The sequence below is a fragment of the Myotis yumanensis genome, unplaced genomic scaffold (assembly GCF_028538775.1).
Source record: "Myotis yumanensis isolate MYYU_CA2020_CCGP unplaced genomic scaffold, mMyoYum1.0.hap1 SCAF_12, whole genome shotgun sequence".
Lineage (NCBI taxonomy): Eukaryota > Metazoa > Chordata > Mammalia > Chiroptera > Vespertilionidae > Myotis > Myotis yumanensis.
Genome location: NW_027223763.1, coordinates 6489703 through 6501315, shown reverse-complemented (window position 1 = coordinate 6501315; position 11613 = coordinate 6489703). Strand labels below are relative to the sequence as shown.

The window sequence follows — 11613 nt, the reverse complement described above, 5'->3', positions numbered from 1 at the left end:
GAGGAGATTAAGGAAAATCAGGCCTAGTGCTTTAGGAAACATTTTAAAAACACAATTTAAGCTGTGAATGGTTCCCTCTGTTATTCTCCAGGGTCAAGAAATAAATAAGAGTCGGACGTGAGTCTCTGGGGACCCAACCCGACATGATAACCAGGGTGTGCTCCGTCACCGTGGTGGCCTGCCCCTTGAGTATTAAGTATGTGCTGAGCACTGGATGACATGATTTAATGAGCTACCTCATTGTGGGGGCTGTTATCATGCTGCACGTCCATTTTACAGATGAAAACACTCAGGCTCAGAGAGACCCCCAAAGTCCCAAGACACGCTTAAGAACGACAGGTGTCAGGTGTCAGGATTTATTGCAAATGCAGTGTTAAGACGGTGTGGTCTCAGCCCAGGGAGAGACACAGAGACCAGTGGAGAAGGAGAGCCCGGAGGGACGCTCCTCTGCTGCTGCCGCAATCCTCCCCTCTCCAGCCCCTTAGGAGCAGGTGGGTCCTACATCTCTGGCTGCAGCTCCATCTGCTACTCAACCCCAGAATCTGATATCTACTTGCCTCCCGGACAAGGCCATGTGGATATCCCACAAGCACCTCAAAGTCGGCGCGTCTCGAACTGAACCCAGTGTCCTTACCCCATGTTCCCCTCCAGTGGGTGGCACCCTCGCCCGTCAGTCCAGTTGAACCAGTCACCAGTGCCAAAACCCCAGGAGTCACCCAGATTCCTCCCGCTCCCTCACTCCCACATTTGGGACTCACCACGTCCTGTTCATGCTTCCTCCTAACTAGCCCTCCCATGCCCCCCCCGCCCCCCCAATCTCCATGGCCACCTCTGGAAGCATTTCTCACATGGACAAGGGCAGTGGCCTCCTCAGAGGTTTCTCCTCTTTCAGTCTTAAAACACAAAGTAGGTGTGTCACTCCTCTGTCTAAAGCCCTCCAGTTACTGGCAGATGGACAGACACGTAGTTCAATGGAACAGAATTGAGAGCCTGGAAAAGAACTTATATATTTATGGTCAATTAATTTTCAGCGAGGGTGCCAAGACAACTGACGGGGAGTGGGGGGTAGTTTCGTCTTTTCAACGAATGGTGCTGGGACAACCGGATATCCACACCCTTACCTCACGCCGTATACAAAAACTAATTCAAAATTGATCGAAAAAAAAAGGGATGAGAATAACACCTTTTTAAAGGGTGGGCAGGAGAATTCATTGGGCTAACGTTTGCAAAATGCTTAGCAGTATACAAGTGTTTGTAGATAGATGGGTAGGTAGATGGAGAGAATAAGAGAACGACGAATTGTTTTGCTTCTCTCTTGAAGCCAGAGCAAAAGCAGCCCCTATAGAGAAGCAGCCGCTGGGGTTCCCCATCGGAGAGGCTGGAAGGCAGAGCCGCACTTTTACTCTGAAAATGGATCGGTTTAGGAGCAGCAAGACAGATGCCCCCGCTGGTAAGAATATCTAGACCAGAGGGTATTGTACTAGCGTTCTGTCAGTTAAGGAATTATAGCTCTTAGGATACCAGCTTCTGCACAATAAAATGATTTTTAAAACAACACTTTAAAAGGCCGATTAAAGCATAATGCTTTGTTTAGTTACTGCCACAGAATGTTTTGTTTGCGAATTACAGCCCCGCGGATTTAATTTACTTTCTGCTGACACCCGTATTAGATGAGATGGGCCAGGCAGGCACCGCAAGGCTGCAGGCTCCCAAGCAGCATCGTGGGGACATGAGCTGGGGGCTCTTTATGGAAGAGGTGGCCTGGCCAGGCTTCCTCCCCGCCCCCAGGGTCTCCCCCTGTGGGATTCGGGGCTTGGCAGGACACTGTGTGCTGAGAGCAGAGACTGAAAACTGGTCTCCAAGGACCAAGTGCAGCCAACTGATGGCGAACCTTGCTCATGCCTCGATTTCTAACACTAAGGCCAACATTTAAAAATCGGGAGGTCTCACTTACACATCTGGATGTTTTGCTACTTTGAAAACTGGGAAGGACTAGCAGCACTGGCCTGGTGTTGTCCTGGCTAAAAGGAAGGCCGGAGGGGGAGGTCGCGTGCTTTCAGGTTTGTCACCATCCTTACCACTCCCTCCTGTCCCCCTGGCAGTCGGTCAGGAGTGGGGAAACTCACTCATGTCCTGCCTGTGGGTGCCTGTGAGCTGTGGTGTTTCCCCATCCCGTGTCTGTCATTCAGCGCACCAGCAGGAAACACACAGCCCACGCAGAGCGGGGCCGGGAGGAGGGTTTAGTGATGGGGTTATTTGTGAGGGTTTGGGCAGCTTTGGGGAAAGCAGCAGGGAGTGCCCCAGTCCCCCAGTGTCTAACACCGGGAGCGGTTAGCATCTTGGGTCTGACGTGATGCAAGGGGTGGCCCTGGAGGGGCAGCGCTACTGAGGGAGCTGAGGTTGGGGCCAGGGCTGCAGAAGCCTCCAAGGGCCCTCTCCCCGCTCCCTCCAGGCTCCTCTGATGCACCCCATGGACCACACCAACTGGAAGCCCAGGACCGAAGGAGTCCATGTGGGTGAGCCTCCCAGAACACAGGGTTGGCGGCGGGAGAGGCAAAGAGAGAATCGGGGGAAGGGCCGTATGGGAGAGAGCCAGCATGCCCAGGGTCCATCCAAGTGGCACAGCAAAAAAATACACGCAGAGCACCACATGTTCAAGAAAAGAAATACAAGAGTGTGTATGTATTCGCGTGGAAGTTAAGAATACATATTCTTACGCATTTAATGTGCCGATGCCAGGCCCACTCCCCTCATTGGCATCACTTTCTTGGTCCCTGTAGTCACCTGACTGCATCAGCAACACTGGGAAAGTTAGCCCCTTTCCCGCTCACCCCTCCCACCCAGCACACTCTCTTCTTTATTTCCATTTGGGGAAGGCGATTCCCATCCATTCCCCAAAGAGGAAACAGCATCAGAAATCAGACCCTTCCGTCCTTCTCTCCACTCCCCTCATCTGTGTGGGAAGGTGGGGGACGGGTCACAGCTTGGACACTGCCCTCAAGAACAGCGCATTCCTTGTGTCTGCTCTGCTGCTGTAGGGTAGCTCAGCAAGGCAGAGCACCCATGCCCTGAGGGAGGGCTGCCTGGTCGAATGGCTCCCCCACGGTGGGGGCAGAAACTCAGGGAGGGAGAAGTCAGAAGCCTCACTTCAACCCTGGGTTCAAGCTGCATCCTCCAATTCAGATTTGCCATTAGTATTACTGAAGCGATTGTCCCTGTTTGATCTCGATTCCTTCTGCCCTATGTTGAGCCTCTGACTTATTTTTGGGCTGCCCAGCATAGACTCTCATCCTGTGGGTCTCTGAAGGAATTCCCCACTTTATAAGCCTCAGATGCAGACAGACCCCTATAGAAGCCCAAAAGGCCAGCTAGCCACTTTCCCAGCCTCCCTTGCAGCTAGGAAGCAGGCACAGGACTGGGCGAAGGCAGCCAGAGGACTTTGAATCAGTCACTAGAGGTTCAGGGAGGCAGTTGCAGAAAGATTGGCTTCCAAACCAGCAGGGGCAGCAATAGTGCAGACTGGGGTGTCCATCGGCAGTGATAATGGTGGTGGCCGTGGTGGCGGCAGCAGCATCCTGGCCACTCCAGTTCTGTGACCCAATTGTGGGTATGGTTGCATAGTCACCAAGCCTGATTTTCCAGCCCTCCCTCCCAGGCACAATATGAGCCACCAAGAACCTTTATTTAAATTTATTTTCTATCTTATTTTCTTTTTCCATCACCATTTATATCTTCTATGCCCTCTTCCACCTCCACCCACCCCTGCCACAATAACCACTCTGTTGTCCATGTCCATGAGTTCTCTCTCTCTCTCTCTCTCTCTTCCTCTCTCTCTCTTCCTTCTCCTTCTCCTACCGCAGCGATTCTCAACCTGTGGGTCACGACCCTTTGGGGGTCGAACGACCCTTTCACAGGGGTTGCCTAAAACCATCGGAAAACACGTATATAATTACATATTGTTTTTGTGATCAGTCACTATGCTTTAATTATGTTCAATTTGTAACAATGAAATTGGGGGTCACCACAATGAGGTGAGGAACTGTATTAAAGGGTCGCGGCATTAGGAAGGTTGAGAACCACTGGGTTAGAGCGTTGGCTTTCCAGATGCAGGTTCAATTCCCTGTTAAGGGCATGTACCTCAGTTGCAGGTTGTCTGGTAGGGGCACATGGGGGAGGCAACCAATTGAAGTGACTCTCTCTTATGTTGATGTTTCTCTCTTACTCTCTCCCCCTCCTCCCTCCCTTCCACTCGCTCTAGAAATCAATGGAAAAAATATCCTTGGGCAAGGATTTAAAATAAATAAATAAATCTCAATGGTTTACAACAATAAGGGCTCATTTTTCACTCATCCTTTGTGGATCATCTGTAGCACTACCCATTCTTCATTCCATGGTATCTTCACTCAAGGATCCAGGCAGAAAGCGTATCTCCATCTGGAACATGATCTTGTGGCCGAGAAAGAACAATGGTTCTTGACGCTAACTCTCCGCTCAGGACTGCACACATAACTGCCATTCACATTTCAGTGAGGAAGCGTGAGTCCACCAGCTGGGAAGTGGAGGCCTCCTCCAGGGACTGGCAGCAAATTATTGAGAACAATGGCACAATTCACCACATTGTTTCTAGCAATGCCTTTTGCCTTCAAGTCTATTTCTCCGATGTTAATATAGCTAACAGACCCAGCAGGATCTCTTTTACCATTCTTTTAGTTCAATTTCCCTGTCTTTGTATTTTAAACAGTATATAGTTTGATTTTTTTAAAATCTGATGTTACAATTTGACTTTTAACTAAAAAGTTTTGGGGTTTTAAAAAATATATATTTACTAGAGGCCTGGTGCACGAATTCATGCACCAGTGGGGTCCCTTGGACTGACCTGTGGGATCAGGCCAAAACCAGCTCTCCGACATCCCCCAAGGGGTCCCGGATTGCCAGAGGGTGCAGGCCAGGCTGAGGGACCCCACTGGTGCATGATTGGGGCTGGGGAGGGATGCAGGAGGTTGGCCAGCCAGGGAAGGACCACAGGAGGGCTCCAGGGCATGTCCGGCCCTTCTCGCTCAGTCCTGATCAGCCAGACCCCAGCAGCAAGCTAACCTACCAGAGCATCTGCCCCCTGGTGGTCACTGTACATCATAATGAGCAGTTGAGCGGCCTTAGCATATCATTAGCCTATTACGCTTTGATTGGTTGAATGGGTGACCAGATGACCGGACACTTAGCATATTAGGTTTTTATTATATAGGATTGTGATTACTGATACATTTGAATTTATTTTTCCACTTCTTCCTGTGCTTTGTATTTTTTCCAGATTTTTTTTTAAAAAAAATTTTAAATTTATTTTAGAGAAGAAGGGAGAGGGAGAGAAAGATAGAAACATCAATGATGAAAGAGAATCATTGACTGGTTGCCTCCTGCACGCCCCCCACTGGGGATCGAGCATGTGCCCTAAGAATCCAACCATGACTTCCTGGTTCATAGGTTGACACTCAACCACTAAGCTACACTAGCTGAGCTGTATTTTTATTTCAGTTTTTATGTTCTTTTGTTTCTGCTTTTATTTCCTTCCCTTTTCCCCCCTTTCCTTCTTTTTAAAAATATTATTTTTTCTTCTTCGGGTTTGGACAATAATTATTCTTTCAATGGTAAACTTCAAAAATCTTAACATTCGTTTTTCATTAGAAGTCTAACACTAATCAATATTTTTATGGGCAGTGCAAAGACGTTAGATTGATTGAACTAATGGCTCCAATTCTTCACTTTCCCTGAGTGCAAACTCTTTGCCATAATCCTTCACAGCTCCCTCCTACTACAACTCTAGACTCAGCTATGGGACCTGCTTTGGCATGACATGTAAGAAGACTCTTGGGAATGTGCCTGTGCATTTCCATTTGCTCTGTTGTGTCCCTGGCATTGCCGTGAGAACTTGTCCAGACTACCTGGTTGGTGAGTAAGAGACCCATGGAGCAGAGTCAAGGCCCACAGCCAAGGCCATTATAGATCAGCTGATCCCTGACTTGTAAGCAAACCCAGCCAACCTCAGCAGAGCTTCCTAACCCACCCAAGCAGATGCCAGGTACGTGAGCAATAAACAAATATAATTGCATGCCTCTGAGGTTTTGTGGTCACTTGTTATGCAATATATAACCGATGCACACATTGTAATGTTTTAACTTCAACAATCCTCTTATACTTTATATACTATCATTCCATTATTTGGGTTTTACCTTTTATAATCCCACCATTTATAAACTGTTCTCGGTTTTTGCCCTTGATGTTTGTTTATATTTACCCACATTTGCTATTTTATTTGCCCACCAATCCTTATTGTTCCTCAGATCTTCCTCTTGGAATCATTTTGTTTCTTGCTGAAATATATCTTCTAGAAGATCCGTCAGTTAAATTCTGTTGGTGGTAACTCTTTAGTTTTGTTGATCTGACAAGTATTGTGCTTTCATTCTTGAAAGCTTGTTTGCTAAGTATACAATTCTAGGTAGACAGTTATTTTCTCTCATTGCATTAAGGCTATTATTTCATTCTGTTGTTGTTACTGTTGCTCCCAGTCTTGTCGTTGAACAGTCAGGAGTTGGTGTCACTGTCATTTCACTGTCTGCCTTTAAAATCAGCTCTTGTGCCTTGGTGTTCTGCAGTTTCACTGGAACTGGGTTTTCTTTTTCCTTATCCTACTTGGAATTCATTGTGTCTCCTGAGGTTCTTATCTTTCAGAGATTTTGGAAAATTCTCAGCCATTGTTATTTGACAACTAGAGGCCCAATGCATGAAATTTGTGCAAAGGGCTTGGCCCTCGCAACACCGGCTTTGTCTGGAAGGTCATCCAGAAGGATGTCTGGGAGGTTATCCGGACAGCCATTCTGCTGTTCGGTCTAATTAGCATTTTAGCTCTTTATTATATAGGATTACCTTGCTCACAACTTTATTTCTCTTTCTAACATAACTGATAAGCATATGATAGACTGTCTTATCCATTTCCTTATCTCTCTGGGATGCCTTTTGTGTTATTTTCTTCAAATCTACCTTTTAATTTACTGATTTCTCTTCAGTTATATCTAATTTGGTATTTAACCCTTCCAATGAGCTATACATTTACAATCGATCTGCCTCTGCTGCGTGTCTTCTCTGCTCATTTCCCCATGGGTTTTGTGGTTTTTAATTTCATTTGGAAGCCTATCTGGGGGAATTATATGAAACCTGTGCTGACAGTGAGTTCTTCCGGAGAGGACTTGTGTTTGCTTTCACCAAGTCCCATAGATACTATCTACCCAGGTCCGTTTTAGATTGAAATCTTCAGCTTGTGGGTCTTGGCCCATGCAAACAGTGTGGGCAGAATTTGGCTATGTATCTACTAGGGAAATGTTTTACCCTTTCACCCAGAGCCAAGACAGAGAGAAAGACAACTTTCCTTGCTGCCTACCTCTGGAGGAAAGTTTTGGTGTTGTTGGTTTTTTCGTTTTTTTAAAATATATTTTTATTGATTTCAGAGAGGAAGGGAGAAGGAGAGAGAGATAGAAACATTAATTATGAGAGAGAATCAGCGATCAGCTGCTTCCTGCACGCCCTCACTGGGGATCAAGCCCACAACCTGGGCACATGCCCTGACCGGAATCGAATCGTGACCTTCTGGTTCATAGGTCAACACTCAAGCACTGAGCCACCACGGTTGAATGGTGTTGTTGGTTTTTGTATAACTTATCCTTCCCTTGAAGATATATTCCTTCTTGGTTCTCATCCTGCCTGGACCCAAGCAGATACCCCTACAGGTGGCAGCAGCATCATTGTTTACCTACCTCCAGAAATGATTTTCAAAATACTTCTCAGCCATGCACCAGCCAATCGGGACAAATTGGCCAGATGGTACCTGTGCATAACTTCTGAATATCAACTTTGTGTAACCTCCTAGGCCTGTGTATCTGCTTTCTTCCTGGCCTCAGATGATTTTTCTGACTTTCTCACAAGTTTGTCCATGCATTTAAAAGGGTGTTTTCAATATTCCTCCTAGTAATTTTATAGTTTGTTGTTGTTATATTTTCAGGTATTTGCAGATATAATATTGCTAGAAATGTAGTCCAAGAAGTTTATGAGGATCAAACAACAAAACATCCAGGGCTAAGCAGCTCAAACCTGGGACTGTAGCTTAATGTCATATGAGACCTAGGAGCTCTCACACTTTCTGCTTTGCTGGCCTTAGCATTTGCTTGTCATGTCATAAGCACATGATAGTGACTGAACTTCCAATCTTCAGGTCTGCAGCGGTTCTCAACCTGTGGGTCGCGACCCCTTTGGCGGTCGAACGACCCTTTCAACAGGGGTCGCCTAAGACCATCCTGCATATCAGATATTTACATTACGATTCATAACAGTAGCAACATTACAGTTATGAAGTAGCAATGAAAATAATTTTATGGTTGGGTCACAACATGAGGAACTGTATTTAAAGGGCCAGAAGGTTGAGAACCACTGGTTAGAGGCAGGAAGAAAATAAAAGCGGCAAAGCACTTCAGGGGTGTGCTCAAATAGAAGTCCTAGTGGATTTGAGAAAAAAAAAACAAACCAAAAAACTTTTTCTCACTCAAGGACTTCTACAATAAGTATGATGGGCCAGAAGTTGGCCACATGACTATGCCTCATCCAACTACCCAACTACTGGGCTAATGATATTGAGATTACCATGAACACTCTGGACCAACTATGTATGAGTCATTCGCTCCAGCTGGGGTGAAGGTCCACCTGCCCTGAGATCAAAGGATCTCCTCTAGTACCTAAACAAAATGAGTTTTTTTCCTAGGGGACCCAGCATGACACCTGCCACACAAAGTGTATTGGTCCTTTCATCGAACATTTACTCAGCATCCACTCGTGCCAAAGGTGCTGCGGAGGCAGAAACGGTTTGCACTATCTCTGCTAGGCAGGCTGAGATGGGTCAACGTTTATAAAGTCCCTAAAGCTGACTGACCTGCACCGGGCTGGACTGCGCAGGCGCGGGATACCTAGGGGCACTCGCCCGAGGTCTCGCCTGGAGCAGGAGCCACGCATGCGCACACCGCTCTCTCGCCGGCGCACCCTCGGAAGCACTGTCAGTTTCAGGGGGCGGCACCGGGAAGCGTTTCCGGGGGCGGGAGGAGCAGGCTGAGGCGCTCGCGGCGGCGACAGCTTGAAGGGGCCTGGTTGCGGCGGCGGAAAGTGTCCCGGGCCGGCTATGTGAGCGCCGAGCCCTTGGCAGGTACGGCGGGGTCGGGACCGCGGGCGGGGAGGGGGCAGGCAGGGAAGCCGGCGAGGCTTAGGGCTCACCTGCGGGTCCGGTGCGCGCCGCCCGCCCCGCCAGGCCCGGCCGCCGACCCGGATGCTTCAGCCGCGCGCGGGTGGTGGGAGTCCCCGTGCGCCGGGTCCTGCGTCTGCGGTCTCCCGCCGTCCCCGCGCGCGCACCGCGACGCCAGGGCCCCCGAGGGAGCGTCGCGCCCAAGGTCACCCTGCGGCGGCGGCGGCGGACGGACCTCGGCGGACGGACCTCGGCGGCCCCGAGCGCTTAGAGGTCCAGCCGCCGTGTGTCCCGGCCTTTGGCGACCTCGGGTTCGAGCCCAGGCCGGGAGGGAAAGGCTGCGCCCGGACGTCGCGGATACCTGCCTGTTTACCGCCGTGTGTCACCTCTGTGGCCGTCGGTGTCACCTGCTGTCACCTGCCCATTCTGCCTCTGAACTTGGCCCCTGTCAGCTTTGTATTTCTCTCCACTTTGTGTCTCTCGAGCCCACCCGGAGTGGTTGAACCTTGTTTTTATCTCTGCCTCCGCCTTGCTTCTGTGTCTCCGGACCCCGTGTTTCCCTCTTGGCCCTTATTCCCATTCTCGGCCTGCCTGTAGGTCCAGCTCTTCGGCCACCGGTGTTCCTCTGAGTCCGCCGGTTCTGGCTTCCTCTCCTGTTTGTGCCTCCCCGGACGGGTTGTCTGGGCAGGGCGGGCCGGCCTGCCCCGACCGCTGAGCCATGGAAGGTGACTCATGACCCCTCGAAGCTTCCTGTCCTGGTGACATTCTCAGTGACTAGCCCGCAGTCTGGCTCAACTCTGACAGGTGTCTGCCCATCTCAGTGTCAGGGTGCAGGAGCCCCTAGCGGGCAGACGGCGGCCATCTCAGAGCTCCGGTGACTGATGAGCCCTCGCCTTTTCTCACCCACGGTTCCTCAGGCCCGCTGCACGGCTCCCTCCTTCCCTCTGCTCCATCACTCACCCCAGGATGGCCTCCAGGGTTCTCAGCAGCTGCTTCACTGGACCTGTCTGCAGCGTAAGGAAGGGCAGGCCTGAGACTCTCTGCCCTTGGGGCTCAGGGAACAGTAGCAGGGTTTCTGGGAGAGCTGTGTGCTGTGTTCAGAGATGGTCAGTACGTACAGGGACTAGTCAGTGATGAGAAACCTAAGCATTTGGGGTTCATTCTCTGCTTCACAGGAGTACTCACTGGAGAAATAAGCCAGACACAAGAGAATAACTATTGTATTGGTCCACTTACAAGAGATATCTAAAATAGGCAAATTCATAGAGAAAGGAAGTAGAATATAGTTTACCAGGGGCTGGGAGAGGAGGGAATGGGGGAGAGCTAGTGTCTAATTGGATACAGAGTTTTAGTTTGGGACCATACATTCTGGAAATGGATGGAGGTGATGGTTGCACAACATTGCGATTGTACGAAATGCCACAAAGTGTGCACTTTAAAATGGTAAATTTTATGTTAAGTGTGTTTTACCACAATGCGGAAAAAATTGCTCATTGGAGACACCTGGAACTAACAAGCTCTTTGAAAATGTGATTTAAGAAATTCACTCTGTAGCTTTTAGGAATAGTATTTAGTTGAACCAAATTTATTGATACCCTGCTCTCTTCGCAGCAAAGGTCCTTAGGAGTTTGGTTAAAAGTATTCTGTTAGAATCTTCCTCAAGTTTTCTCCTTATAGCAGATCCCACCCTGGCTCCCCTCCTTCCTCCATATTCCTTGGATTCAGTGCAGGAGTCTACTGCATAAGTAGAAAATTCGAGGAAGATTTTGCTTTTCACGTGAAGAAAACTCATAGGGTTGGAAAAATAGGGGTTTTTTTATTATAATAATGCAAAATTATGTGTTATTTCTTTAAGGGATGCCTTTAGTTTATGCTCATATTTAAACTGTCAACTTGCCTGTAAGATAGTTTATCAAACTTTCTTATAAGATGTGGCAGCTGAATTACTACCATGTTGAATCCTAGATAACATTGATTATTTTATGTACCACCAAAGGGAGAAAAAACATTTCGAATTAAGCTATGACATATACTTTCTCATCATTTAGGCTTTTAAAATTTCTTATTGGAAACATTTTTAGGCTTATTTAGATATTTTCAATGATATTCTAATGCATATATAACAAGGAAGAATAAGTGAAATAGGTTAAATTGTACATTAAACTTCTTAACATTCCTTCTCTTTTGAATACTTTTCAATTCAGAATTGTGTTCATGCTTTTACATTGTGTTGCACTTTGTGCCAACATCCTGATTTAAGAAGTTAAAAAATGTGAAAAAAAATTTGCCTCTTAAAATTAGTGGAATATGCTCTATATCATTTTCATGAGCTATTTTTTACC

The 11613-nt window shown here is 47.9% G+C and overlaps 1 protein-coding gene across 1 annotated transcript in view; it reads left to right on the top strand.

Annotated features, from left to right (window-relative positions):
* The first annotated feature begins 9136 nt into the window (after positions 1 to 9136).
* The window catches only part of ZBTB43 (zinc finger and BTB domain containing 43), a 37280-nt gene continuing 34803 nt past the window's right edge, over positions 9137 to 11613 (top strand). The window contains exon 1 of the mRNA XM_070430653.1: positions 9137 to 9235. The gene's annotated coding sequence lies outside the window, so the exon portion shown is untranslated. The remainder of the gene's footprint in view (positions 9236 to 11613) is intronic.